We start from the raw sequence: 14,927 nt of genomic DNA, 5'->3' as shown, positions 1-14,927 counted from the left end.
TGTAAAAATTAGAAGTTGAACTGACTGAATGTACTTCTGGAATTAATGAGATCATTGCATATTTTTACTTAAATAATTTATGTGAAGCAAATGAAAAAAAAATATATATGAAGCCATTCTTGCATTCCATAACCTTCTTGGGTATAGTGGAACATTCATATACTCTATTGTCGGAATCTACTCACTAGAATTTCATCTAAAATTTTTACATTCCTACGAGAGACTGGTAGAGAGCCTCCCTTTGGGGGCTTGCCAGATTTGTTATCAGGGTCATGTTTGCTTGAAAAAAGAATCTGGAAGTATTCCATCTTTTTTCTAAATCCTGGAACAGTTTATATAACACAGAAATTATCTGTTCCTTGAAAGTTTAAAATAATTTTCAAAGGCCTTTTTGTATTTTAAAATCTTCCACCTGGCCCAGATATGTGTGTGTGTGTGAGTGTGCATGTGTGTGTGTGTGTGTGTGTGTGTGTGTGCGCGCGCCCATGGGGACATTACCATATTTATATTTTTATACATTTAAAATGACACTGTAAGATATTGATCTCTAAAGGAATAAGGAACAGTTAGTTGCATTATAATTTACTGCCTTCCTTTCCCCCATGAAAGGGAGTGAATGCCCAAGAGGATAAAGCGCTAAGAAATAAGCCATGTTCCCAGGTTTTTGTTCTAAGAGCCTCCCTTTTAGAGGCCCATAAGGGAGGCTATAGATGGTGGTCAGGGAATATTGAATGCGGAACCATCCACAATTCATTGAGGCTGAGCAAGTTTGGCATCCACACCTTTTAACACTGACATCTGGACCTAGGAAACCTAAGATCTGAAAAGAAAAGGAGATCATCAGTCTGCCACAGGTCACCTTGAAGTGTGTGGTAAAGGTCTTCCGATTTTGTAGTCCAGCAAGCCACCAGTAGGACACTGTACTTCTTACAGAGCAACAAAAGTTTGTAATTCTAAGGCTCTCTCTACTGACTGCAGGGCTCCTGGATCAACGACCCTCCAAACACTTCACGGGAACCACAAATAAAGATTCAGAATTGTTAGCGACTGAAAGTCTGTGTCCCACCCCCCAGCCCCCACCCCAAATTCATATGTTGAAACCCTAGACCCCAATCTGATAGTATTAGGAGATGGGGCCTTTGGGAACCAACTAGATTAAGAAGACTCACAAGGCTGGAGCCCCATGATGCGATTAGTGTCCTTATAAGAAGAAGAGACACCAGAGCTTCCTTTTTTTGCAAGGACACAAAGAAGATGTCAAATGAGCACACATCAAGATGGCGGCCGCCTACAAACTATCCTAAGAGCTCTCAGAATGAAACCTGCCTTGCCAACACCTTGATCTTTAGACTTCCCCTTCAGAACTGTGAGAAATAAATTTCTATTTTAAGCCACCCAGTCTGTGGTATTTTGTTATGGCAGCCCAAGTTGACCAAAGCAAGGGGGCTGTGGTAATGTCTGTCCGAAAGAACACGGAGCCATAACTAGGCACACTGAATAGCCTGCTGTGGGGAGAGATACACCTGAGGAGAAACAAGTAGTAAGGAATCTGAATGAAGATGGAGGGTCTCCTAGAACAGGCGAGGACTGTGCTGTATGAGCATCTGTGAGAATACAACCAGGACTCAAACGGTGACACCGTGCCCAAGAACAAGGACGTGAACGGGGCAGTAACTGCATATGTGGTACGTTGGCCAATGGTCTGCTTTTTCTTGAGAAAGACACATTCTCAGTTCGTGTCCTTGTTCACAGGGGTCCATGAAGTGTTAGAGGTCAATTAAGCGTCGGGATTAGGTCACCTTTTGTCAGTCAAGGTGATGAGTGTTAGAATAGCCCGGCAGGAAGGCACGGACCTCCAAACCCTCTCCGGAGCTAGGATTCCATAATTCCACTCAGGATTTCGCACAAGCGTGCAAGCGGTTTTTTTCTCCCCCCTCCACAATGACAGAGAAATTGCTTTCACGCCAGTCATGGCCTCACACAGAAGCTTAATCCCTGGCTGGAAGGCAAAACATGCTTGTGGCAAAGCCAAGCAGGCATGTGAAGTGAAGCAGAATGAGGAATGTTTTATGACTGTTTGGGATGCCAGGGGTGGCTGGGTATATGTTGGGTTTTTTTTTAAGGACTCCAAAAGACATCTTAACTCATACTGTTTTGGCAGCTTCAAGATGCAACAGTTACTACAAGCCCTAACAGCAGTGACTGATTTCTCACAAGCACCCTTTCCTTTCTGGAGCTTTAAATTCTCTCTCTCTCTCTCTCTCTCTCTCTCTCTCTGTGTGTGTGTGTGTGTGCTTTCCCACACATAGAGGCACATACCACACAACTGACGGCCAAGTCCAACTGAACAGATTTATCATTTTTAGGGTGAAACTGTGGAAAAAGAAAAACTGTTGACATACCTTTTAATCTGAACTATGTAGGTCTTGCAAGACTTTCTTTCTACCGGCAGAAAATCAAACTAACAATTCTAAGCTAATGACGAGAGTAAACAGTTCCTTCTTTATAAAAATGAATTGGACTCATCAAGCCTTGCGTTCAAGTGAATTTCTCCGGCTCCTTTAAGTCAAATAAAGAGATGGCTTAAGAGAATTCCTAGGCTCTAAGAGTCTTTAAAAAGTAGGATTTGCCCCCCTATACTTGCACATGAAGTAAATAACTCTCCATCTCCCCAATGCTTGTTACCCACAGATTGCAATGAAGGATCCAACTGCGTGAGGTAGTTTTTACAGGCAATGTCAGGAAAAAATACTCCTTTTCTTAAATGAAACTCTTTTATGAAATTCTATGCTAACAGGTGTTAGGTTTTTTAAAACATCCCTCCACTAAGGAAGGCAAAGCAAGAGAAGAAGTTGGTAACTCTAGGCCAATCCCTTCCAATTTTTTTGATAGTTCTTCATCCAAGTCATCTACATATGAGAACGACTTGTCTGGACCAAGTAATTTAGGGTCAATCATCTAATTATTACTGGTTCCCATCTAGTTATCACAATGGTGACCAGCTCCAGGGTCAGCAAACGACCTACAGAAAATTTAAGACTGATTTTAGTCAATATGCAAGGGCGAGAGTATGAATTTTTCTCAGGTCTATAAGTTCCTGGTTGTTCTGGAAATTTTTCTTCTATCTGCAGACCCCTCACTGTACCCTATTCACCCCGCATTATCAGGTTATCCCTTCCTGGTTTTGAAACATAGGTGATAAAGCTTGAGGGTACTCGAGAGAGCACAGGTGTGCTCTCCCACCGCTAATCTGGGAACCCCGAACCAAGACAGGTGGCTCTGCTGAGATTCTGAGAGGTCAGCTTTATGGCACTAAAATCTTTAGAAAATAACTCACAGCATTTTGTCAGCTAGACTTCAACTGAAATAAATGCCCAAGACCAGATTCTTGCTTCTACAGCATCTCACTTGATTCAGGTGATCCTAAAATCCATCCACTCAGAAAACCCCAAATGGTGTGGTTGGTTTAGGAAGCCAAAGCTGAAGAGGGTCACTTGCCCCTTCTGGAGCCTCCAAACTGAGAACAAAGGCAAGAAAATCAGTTGGGACAGATCATGACAGGCCTTCAACTATGTTTTTTAGATGTTTATTTATTTATTTTGAGAGACAGAGAGAGTGAGAGCAGCGGAGAGGCAGAGAGAGTGGGAGAGAGTGAATCCCAAGCACGTTCCGTGCTGTTAGCACAGAGCCCGATATGGGGCCCAGTCTCAAGAACCATGAGATCAAGACCTGAGCCGAAATCAAGAGTCAGACACTCAACCAACTGAGCCACCCAGGTGCTCCAGGCCTTCAACTACTTATAAAACTTTTCAACTAAGAATATATTAATAAGTTACTGCAAAATAAAAATCCCCTCACTTCCAGGGATCATACCTACGTTTAACTTAACCGTACGCTACTAAAATTTTCTTTTTTTTTAGATTTTCCCCGAAATGAATTCTAAAATAAAAACCATTCCAGTGGAAAGAAATCCATAAACACTAAATTTTTTAGCACCTTTATTTACCTCATCTCTAACTGAACTAATCAGTGGCAAACAATAAATTTGTAGTGAAGAGAGTTAATTTCCTAGACTAAATGCACACATAAACACATAAATGTGACAATATTTGGAGATATATGAAGCAAATAAAGATAACATTTATTGGGCCAGCCACTGGGACACTGGGCATTTTACTTGGATTATCTCAGTTAATCCTTACAACGGACCTATAAAGTAGGTGCTATTCTACTCCCATTTTATAGATAAGGTTTAAATGAGGAACTTCATTAATGTAATTTAATCTCCACTAACCCAGAATTTGAGTTCAGCGTTTACTCTGGCTATAAAAAGGTTGAATAAGCATATGAGAAATTAAACAGAATAGTAGAAGGCACGATCAATCTACTAGAAGGTCCTATGTTTTAAGACATAGTGAGAAGCAGATGCTAATTGCAAGCCTGTCTGGGAACTGTTTGGGAAGATTCTGTCTAAAACTATGCTATGGTAAGATATTTTAAAATGCAGACTTTCACTAGTTAAAAACAGGTTTCGTCTCACTGTTACTTCCAACAATGGGTCTAGATCAGTGGAATTTCTATAGATTTCTATGCATGATACAGTATAGTGGATGTCAGCTGCCACTTTCCTGGTACCCATCTCCTCCCTGCCCCCCCGGCTCTGTCTCGTCCTCTTCCTACCAGTCCTGGTGCTTTAGGGAAAGCTGACACACTCCTCCAGTAGAGGGATAGACCAACCAGAAAAACCTCCCATCCCTGCCAATCAACAGAGGGCACTGGGATTGGCTGTGGAATAAGCACATGGCTCAATTTGGGCCAATGAAATGCCAGGGTTGGTTTCCTGGGGATGGAATTCTGGGAAAGACACTTTCTCAGTCTTCTAAGGACTTTCTTTACCAGAAGGAATGCTTCTTTCCTCCTGACCAGAGGGATGCAACTATGAGCCCAGGAACTCCTGCAGCCATTCTGCCTCCCTGAGGAAAGCCAGCCTGAGGATGAACTGACATCACGGATGAGTGACAGAGAGATGGAAAGAAATAATGGTTGACATCATGCTGAGCTGCTAGTTCACATCCACAATACAGCCCACCCCATCCCTAACTTTGCAAGTACATGAGCTGATTAGTTAATTCCCTGTGCTGTGGGAGCACTTTTGAGTTAGGTTTTATGACAGTCACAACCCCAAAGAATCCCAACTGACACGTGAGAAAAAAACAAACACTAATTCACACCTTTCTCCTGCAAGTACCTGGATTTTACTTTACACTGTTTCACAACTGTTTCAAGTGGTTTTGTGTTGGTTTTCTCCTAAAAATGTCACAGGCTTCCCAGAAACACTTTCATGAATTCATGAGTGGCCTTGGGCAAGTCACTTGACTTTCCTGGGTCTTTTCAACTAAAAAAGGGTGAAGTTTGATTAGAGGATTTCTGTTGCTCCTTCCAGCCCTCACAGTCCAACAGATCTATGTGGCTGACCTAATAATGCAACGTTTCGCTCACTCCACCAAACAAAACCCCTCTTTGGATGGAGATATCCTCTGCAATACAACCTAAGCAACCTGTATCTCTTGCTTGGTCAGATATTTCCCTTTCGCACCTCTACATTCACCCTTCTCCACTCAGCTCTGCTTCCCCAGAGGATCTGATCTCTTTGGACAGCATCGGTATGGCTCCCCGCCTTCTAGCTTCTGGCTGAGTGTGCCTAACGGGAGGCATCATCAGGAGACGGGAGAACTGACGAGTGAGTTCAGTGAGGAGATTTATTCCCCTGGCTCTTCCCCAGCAGAGTTGCTGAAGGTTGACTGCACCCTTCTACCAGAGATAACCTTACAATGTAGCTTCTCTTTCCAGTTCTAATAACCAGTCCTTCCCTCTTTCTTTCAGGACTAGGTATGGTAACAGCTCCCTGACGTCCCTAGCCCTGGGATGCTTCCACATCCTGTGCTCGGTTCTCTTAACCCTGCCTACGCCACTATAAACAGCCCCTTCAGGAAAAGCTCTTAGATTACTCCATGAGTGAGCCATCTGTTTCTTACTGGAACCCCAAGACACAATGGCTTAAAAATTAAATCAAAATCAAGCACAACAAAAGAGAAACACAAGCAATCAGCTTTGAGTCCCACATAAGAGACATGAAAAGTGTGGCGCGTGCCAAGAAAAACAACCTGCACATATCAAATTAGACACCCGCCACCCTCCTTCCCCGCCGTCACTGAGAATTTGTGGAAAATAGCCATCTCTTGCTATGCCGGGGTTTAAACATACAAAAAAAAAAATCTGTTTATACACAAATTTATTGACCCTTCAGACACCATCTGCGTGGGGCCTGGCAGAAGAATCACAGCTATGCGCCCATTTTCTAGAGGGACAAACTGAGCTTGGAAGAGAACGGAGGGCCAGAAATCTGCCTCTGACAGGCCCTGTGGGGGTTCTCGGCGCAGCCTTCCGTACTGCAGCTCTCCAGAGATGTCTAATTCCCCCTGAACGCAGATAGAGCTACCATCCATGAGGGTCCTTTGGCTCCTCCGCTATTCACAACAACTGCAAAAGTCAAGAGAGACAAGGCACGGTGCCCTCAGCCCCATTCCAAGGGATGCTGAATTCCAGCACGTGAATCCATAATCGCCACCATTTCCCAGAGAGACCTTTTCCAGAAATCTAGGGTTGTCCAGGCCCACAGCAGCCCCCCTCCCCTTCGCAAGGCATTTTCCACACCGCAGATATCAAAGAAACACTTTTAGGACTCCTTCATCACAAAGCACTTCAAAGCAGCTATACCTGTTGCAGGATTGGGAGGCTTAATCTTTCAGGGTCGTCCTGCTCCCATGTCTTCCTCCTTCAGCATCCTCCAGAGCCGGGGCCTGTGGGAAGGACCCAAAAAGCACATTCAGGATATTTGCCCTCAACATGAGAAAGATCCTATCGATCAGGAGAGACCAGAGAGGCAGCCCAGGATGGAGCCCTGAAGAATCCAACAGTTGATAGGCCTGCCCTGGAGGAGGACCCTGCAAAAGCTGCTGAGGAGGGTCCCCAAGGGAGAGGAGAATTTAGGAAAGAAAGACACCCAACTCCCTTGTAGTTACTGAGGCCTGCAACCCAGGAGTCACGGCGACTCCTCTCTTTCCTTCACACTCCGCATCCAATCCACCAGCAAATGATGGCAACGTGATTCTTCAAAATATCTCCAGACTCGCCACTTTCTCACCACCTCCATGGCTACCACGTTGGTCCAAGCCAGCGGCTTCTCTTGTTGGGCTATTGCGATAACTTCCTAACTGGTCTCCCTACTTCCGCCCTTGCCTTTCCATAATCCATCTATTCTGTGGGTTGAATTGTGCCATGGGTTGGATTGCGTGTCCCCCAAATTCCTAGGTTGAAGTCCTAACCCCAGTACCTCAGATGAGGGCCTTATGTAGAAATGGGGTCACTGCAGATGCAATTAGCTGTGAAGAGGTGGTCATCCTGGAGTAGGGTGGGTCTCTCATCCAGTCTGACTGGTATCCTTACAGAAAGGGGAAATTAGGACACAGGCCCTCACACAGGGAGAACGCCGATGTGTGAGAGGGTTGCTGTTCTGCTGTCACAAGCCCAGAAACTACCAGAAGGTGAGAAAGGGGACTGGAACAGATCCTTCCCTAGTATCTTCAGAGGGAACGAGGCCCTGCTAACACCCTGATCTCAGACTTCTGGCCTCCAGAACTGTGACAAAATATACTTCTGTGACTTTAGCCACCCAGTTTGTGGTACTTTGTCATGGCAGCCTTAGCAAACCAATACACCATGGTCCCACGGCAGCCTCAGTGATCATTTAAAAATCACTGTTCTTGGGGCGCCTGGGTGGCACTTAACCTAAGCGCCGACTCTTGATTTCAGCTCAGGTCATGACCTCACGGTTCACGAGATGGACTCCCGTGCTGGGTTCTGTGCTGACAGTGCAGCCTCTGCCTGGGATTCTCTCCCCCTCTCTCTCTCTGTCCCTCCCCCATACCCATGCCCATGCTCTTTCTCAAAATGAATCAACAACAACAACAACAAATCACTCTTCTGCTCAAAACACTCCTATAGTGTTTCATTTCTCTCAAAATAGAAGGCAAAGTCCTTGAAATGACCTTTAAGGCCCACATGACCTGGCCTGGCCTCTTCCTTGACGTTTTCTTCTCCTACCCTGCCTTTCTTCAATCTCCTCCAGCCAGGATGGCCTCCTCAAACATCCCCAAGCAGGCCCCTCCCTCAAAGCCTTTATACTTGCTCTTCCCTCTGCCTGGAACATTCTTCTCCCAGGCGTCCTTTACTTTCTTCAGGCTCCTGTGACAATGTCACTTTCTCAGTGAGACTCTCCCCTCTAACCCCAGCGCCCATCCTATGCCCCTCCCCGGTTGTGTTTTTCTTCGTAGCATTTATCAGCACCTGACATTTGTTTGTATTTTTACCTTCCTCCCTCACACCAGTCTGTAAACTCCTTGAAAGCAGGGGCATGGTATTATGGTTTGTCCCGGATACTGGTACCTAGTAGGTACTCAAGAAATAATTGTTGAGAGATTTATTTATGGAATGAAAAAAGCCAAGAGAGGTGCAGAAAGGGGGAAGTTGTCCAATGTCAAAAGTAGCAAAGAGTCCAGAAAGATAAGGAGTGGAGCGTCCACTGGGTGTGGTAATATGGAGGCCACAGGTGAGCTGACAGAGGGCAATTCCTGTGGGAGGCAGGAGTCCTCTGCAGCAAATCCAACCAGGTCCCTCCCCTGTGCCAGGCACACCTCCCATAGGCAGAAACCAGCCTGAGTGGGCTGTGTCAATTAAGAAGCAAAACCTGAGGGCAGATTCTTTCCAGACATCTGTCTGTGAGGGGAGGACAAAAGGGAATGAGAACTAGAGACGGTGAAGGTTTGAGGTTCGGCTTGAACCGGGTTCCTTAAGGGGGTGAGGTCCCAGGAGTGACAGGAGATGCGGGGGATTCACGTACAGGAAGAAGGTTCTCTCTGGCCGGGAGGGGGGATGCGTCCATCTCTGAGGGGAAGGAAATCAGGTTGGATGAGCCCCAATGTCAGTACCCACAAGGGAGCGAAGACAGGAACCTGAGGGCTCAAAGCTGAGCTGCTAGAACCTGTCAATGAATAAATGAAGCCAGGCTGTCTCCTGAATGAATATGGGCAGACAGGAGCTTGACAGGGGATGTGGTGTGAAACACCTCACCGAGAGGAGTCGTGTAGGTGTAGGGGTGGCCCTAAAACCGGAAGCCTCCTTAAATTTTGTGCCCTCAGTGCTTCACCGGCCTCACCCAGCGGTGACAGCGGTCAGAGAGAGAGAGCCTACTGCTGGCCAGCAACACGGAGGGCCCAACGGAAACTAGAAGCCTTGGTTTCAGAGAGACCCAATCCTCAGGGCTGTGGGGTTCTGGAGAGGCCCTCGGCAGCCTGGGTTGAGTCTTCCCCAAACCGAATCCGGAGGCCCAAACAGCTCCGTCCACCTCTGCCAATGCTGCATGACTGTCCCAGGCTCCCACAGTCAGACCCTGGAGAGCCCTCCGAGCCCTCACCCTGCACTCCCGATTCCTCCCTCTTCGTCACACATCGAGTCTCGTACACCACAAGAGGATTCCTACTCTGCCCGGGCACCCACAGCTGCGTGCTGGGTGCGACACAAGTTAAACCCTCACACGACAGTCCTGTGAAGTGGTTTTAGCTTCCATGCATAGTCGATGAAACTGAGATTCAAGAAATTCAGTAACCTGCTTGAGGAGGTCACATGGGCAGCAAGGGGCAGAGCCGGGGTTTGAAATCTTCCATGTCTCCGTCTTCCTTTCTGTATTCATGTCACCACCCTCGTCCCAGCCCTCAGGGTTTCACTCCTAGAATTCAACAGGATCCATGCGTTCTTACCTCCCGGCATTCCCCATTTACAGGGCACCCAGCCAGAGAGGAGTCTTCCTACAGCACTGTTTTTACCTAACCCCGTCCGGTTCAGTTGGCCTCGGCAGCTCCTGATAACAGGAAAATTTCAAACTCGACAGCCAGTCCTTGGGACCCTTCATGAAGGATGCACATCAGCTGCTTCTTTTTTTTTCTTTTTTATAGAGGAGAGAGAGCAAGAGAGAGCGCGCGCACCTGCGCGAGTCGGGGAGGGGCGGAGAGTGATAGAATCCCAAGCAGGCTCCACACTGTCAGCGCACAGCCCGACATGGGGTTCGATTCCACAAACCTTGAGATCGTGATCCGAGCTGAAATCAAGAGTCAGACACCCAACCGACTGGGCCACCCAGGCGCCCCCCATATTAGCTTCTTCAATCTTGTTTCCCACATGCACTGCCTGCTCCACCCCTCCGGTGTTCCCCTCCCCCTGCAGCTCCACCCCTCTGACCCCCTTCTCTTGGCCCTCTCATGCAGCCCACTGAGCCACACCACCCCAGCTTCATAGCTCTCTGGCTCCTCTGAGCTCACTGCATTTACCTTCCATGTACACCGCAAACCCCGTGAGGGTGACTAGTATTCGTGTTGAAAATGCTTGGAATTGCCCACTGCTCAACACAGGGTCTCTTGAATGGCAAACGTGACTTGATCTACAGAACAATTCTCATGTAGCTCAGATGATATACTTGTAGGAGTTTTTCAGAAAATACAGAACTGGGATGGGTCAGGGAAGGGACACAAGGCCATCTTGAAGTATCTGGAAGCATACTTCTGGTTCCTCCACAGGAGCACCTGGAGTCTGGCATCCTATAAGAGCTATCCCAGTGAGAAGGAGGGTGCTAGATAGATTTAGCTTCCCATCCTCTTCCTGCTCCTACATATTCAAGGTCTTGGCATCCTTCCTTAGCTACCCCTTCACATGCTCCCAAAGACATAGATGTCCTGTCTTCTTCCTTGTTAAAGCGAAGAGCTTGAGATGTGAGAAATCCAGCTCAACAGGGTTCGTGGTGATGAGCAGAATGGTCAGTCCTGGATGCCCAGAAGTAGGAAAAAGGATACTCCATTTCTGGGAAATTGGGAGTTGGCTCTAACCTACTTCAGTCATTAGTCAGGGACCACACAGTAATTCTGGGGTTCGTGAGGCCACAGGAGGAGGATGAGTGGGGAAGATGAAAGTCAGTAAAGGCCATCAAATCACACCCCATACCTAAATAAAAAGGTCTGGGAGAAAACTATAGGGGTCAAGGTGATGCCGTCTGTGAAGAGGCCCGATAAGAAATCCGAGTCTCCTGAAACCAGCGGAACTGAAGGCACAGTATGGTCCTCATGACACAGTTGAAATAAAGAGCTCTGCAGTCAGCCCTGGGATCCAGTCCTGACCTTGTCACCCAGTGGCTGTCCAATCTTAGGCTCGTCACTCAACCTCTCTGAGCCTGTTTCTGCAGGAGCTAATGCGAAGCCTAAATAAAACAAATGTATAAAACCATCTAGCACAGTGCCTGGCTTTATATAAGGGGCCCAATAAATGCTGCCCCCCTCCCTCCTTCCAGCCTTCAAATCTCAGAACTCTCAAACCTGTATAATGAGAACAAGTACAGAAGCTACAGGGCACTTCTCAGAGAGAAGGTTTGCAAAGAAAGATGGCCAAAGTCAGCAAAGGGAAGGAGAACAAAAGGGCCACCCCATGGCCTCTAAGAGAGAAGGCGCTGGACCTCTGTGAACACCCGGGTTTCAAAACACAACAAAGCTTCGGGCCTCACACCGGACCCAAACAGGAAGTTTGTGACAAACTTAGCAAATACGCAGGCACAACTGCGGGAGGTTGTACACCACTCAGAAAAGATGAAAACCAGCACCTCTCGGGGGTCAGGGTGGATTAAAAGGAGCGTGCCCGCCCCCAGCGTTCCAAATGCACAAAACTCTTCCTGGGCCTCAGGGAGCACCCTGCCTTGTGCTCCTCCTCACCCCAAGCACGTGGGCCAAATCACAAGAGCTGCTCTGGTTTTCCAAAGGCAGGGTCTGTCAACTCCTCCCCACCCTCTGTCCTTCCTGTACCTCCTTAGGCATCAAGGACAGCAGTGAACACCCCCCCTGAACAGCAACCAGGGGCCTGGGTGACTGGGTGACTTAGGTGTGTGGGATCACTTCTCAGCTGGGAGAACTCAGCACAGAAAGAGGAAGTGATGTGTGGGGATGTCTGGCCAATGTGTGTTTCACCAGCCCGCCCCCCCCCCACCGCTCCACAATGGGGTCACCAGGCTGCCATTTTTTCCTCCCTCTGAAATGCTGCCTGGCACTAACATTTTCGTGTTACTTGCACTGTTCACGCTGGCGTGGGCACCGTAACTTCAGATCATGTTAAGTGGAGACAAACGGCGACACACCTAACGTCCATCATCTGTGTCCCATCTCCCCCAGAGTGAAAACTAGGAGATCTCCTCCCCTCTGTGCACACTCTCTCAGTACCTGCGGACCGAGCCTTGAGACCGGACCATACGGTTGCTAAGCGTGCTTGATGAATGAATAAACCACGTCAATATGATTTCTACGACCTTATCCCCTACTGGGTGGTGTCGCTCTTCTTGATGCACCTTCAGCAGACAGGTCCCTGGTTCCTGCCCTCCCGGGTGAAAGGCCCAAGTGCAAGCTCAGTCCCGTCAGCCTCACTGCCCACCCACTGCCTCCTTGGCACCCTCCAGCCGTGTTTTCCCCACCTCCCCAAGTTAGGTTCCTTTAAAAAAAAAATGACTCATTTAGGAAGAGACAAAACCAAAAACTTCTATGGTAAAGATAAAACAGCACCCAATCTCTTTAAACATCCCCTACTCCATGTAGAATTTAGATCTGATAAAGACTCCCCCAACTGGACCTCTTATTTTGGAACTTACGGTACATATGATTCTTCTAGCAGAAGACATTTCCAGTAATGTCTCCTCTCTGAACTTTTCAGGGTCTTCTTTTAAATGGAGGTGGACTCAGGCCTCCAGTCAGTAGCTAGCTTCTTCAAAATGAGAGAATGAGAAATTAAAGTCCGGGCTCTCAACTCCCGGAGCAAAAATTAATTATTTGATGTTTCATTCTGTTTAGGATTCTGACTAATGACAGAGGATGCTGGCCTTATATCATTGGCCAACTAAGAATTAAGGGGAGTTTTTCATCAAAAGTAAAACTTCTTGGTCTGTAACAAGTTTATAACATTTTGTGCACCGTATTTGAAAGGAACAAAATTATGTAATACAACACGCAGAATTGTAACGTTTTCGGGCTAAAATGAGCAATTAGGAGAAACCTGACCTAGGGGTTCTGAACATTGGCTTGCATTAAAAAACATTCCCAGGCCTCATCCCCAGGGATTCGTCGGACACCTCTGGGCTGGAGTGGGGATCCGGCATTGGGTATTTTTTTTTAAGTTTCCTAGTGATTTTAATGTGCATCCAGGACTAAGAACCGTGGATCTGTTGTAGTTAGGAAAATGGAGATCTCAGCAAATTAAGGCACCGTCCAAGACTGCATAGCCAGAGACAAAACCAGAACCCAAATCTGACATGTAGGGACTCCCCATCCAGTTCTGCAGTCTCAACTCAGATTCTTAGCATTCAGAGATTTTGTTTGAAACTTCTCTCTCTCTCTCTCTCTCTCTTTTAGTTTGGGGCACTAACACAGAGTTACCAACTTCTGGTTTTGTCAAGCAAGGGTATTTTTATAAATATCTACCAATTACTGTCACTGCTTCCAGACAGGTCTCTTGCTCATTTGCATACCTGCTGCTGGCCCTGCCTCAATCCTCGTCCAGAAGGTAAGATTTAATAGTATCTGGCCCCTGCCCACAGTCTGCCACACCTCTACTCACCCGGCTCCTCACAACATCCAGGTGACAAACCCAAACAAAAGCCAGGCCTCAAAAATTCACCATCTCCTCCTTTCCCTAACTCCACAATATCTTTTTTGTTTGTTTGTTTTGAGTTTATTTATTTTGAGAGAGAGCGTGCGTGTGCAGGTGGGGAGGGGCAAGAGAGAGGTGGGGAGAAAGAATCCCAAGCAGGCTCCGTGCTTTCAGGGCACAGCCCGATGCTGGGCTCAATCCCACGAACTGTGAGATCATGACCTGAGGCGAAATCAAGAGTCGGATGCTTAATGGACTGAGCCCCCCAGGCGCTCCTCCACAGTATCTGTTTCTGAAAGCCCCTTCACTGACTACAAAGTACTTCCCAGTCTCTCCAAACCCACCCTTCACCTTCCTCCAGACTGACATGTGACAAGTGATATTTGCACAACTTACAACAACCAGTATTCCCAGGTTGTTGTTCCATGCACGTTATCCCTTCTACATTTTTCCCTCATCAAGGATATACTGGAAACTTTTAAAGAGGACCACCTCTGAGGAATAGGATTAGGGGTGACGGGAGGGCAGGGGGCGTTCTCTTTATACTCTTTCCATTTTAATTTGGGGCAAGCATTTTTTTTAATGGGACAAAACAAATCTCTCCCCCTCTCTTTCTCTCTTTCTCACACGAGCATGCGCGCGCGTGCACACACACACACACACACACACACACACACACACACACACACAAGAGGTTACAAAATATATCTACAAACACCATCTAAGTAGTTTGCTTCCACTCTGTAAATACAGAAAATCACCTGGGAAGTCTCCATCCCCAAGTTTTAAATGTAAATGATATCTAGGCGGCAGGATTATGGGTGACATTAATTTCACTTCCCTTTCTTCTTTGCTTATCTTTATTATGTTCTGTTTACATTATAAGGGAATAATGAAAGGTTAAAACCTGGACCTAAAGCATTATCTGATCTCTGAAACCTACATAGCCTTGAGAAGCAAAGGTGCCAGTCTGGTGATACGTGTCGAGAAATCTCCTTTTTGTAAAATGAAACAGGTCTCTCTGGGACCGAGTCTACCACTGCAACTGACCCCGAGCCACGCCCAAGCCCCGCCAGTCCCCAGGAATAGCGGCAGAAGAGGTGCCTTAGCCCAGCTATCAAGCCCCTTCTGGGACCTGTCTG

At 47.0% G+C, this 14,927-nt stretch overlaps 1 protein-coding gene across 4 annotated transcripts in view; it reads right to left on the bottom strand.

Moving 5' to 3' along the window:
• The window catches only part of TRERF1 (transcriptional regulating factor 1), a 209,376-nt gene that overhangs the window by 117,061 nt on the left and 77,388 nt on the right, over positions 1-14,927 (bottom strand). For all 4 annotated transcript variants that reach the window (XM_047103296.1, XM_047103295.1, XM_047103298.1 and 1 more), the window contains one exon: positions 6,778-6,860. The gene's annotated coding sequence lies outside the window, so the exon portion shown is untranslated. The remainder of the gene's footprint in view (positions 1-6,777; positions 6,861-14,927) is intronic.

Source organism: Lynx rufus, unplaced genomic scaffold (assembly GCF_022079265.1).
Source record: "Lynx rufus isolate CCGP_SWC_20201006 ecotype Redwood Valley unplaced genomic scaffold, mLynRuf1.p SCAF_6, whole genome shotgun sequence".
Lineage (NCBI taxonomy): Eukaryota > Metazoa > Chordata > Mammalia > Carnivora > Felidae > Lynx > Lynx rufus.
The sequence above is the reverse complement of the archived record's forward strand: the minus strand, read 5'-3'. Positions and strand labels throughout refer to the sequence as shown.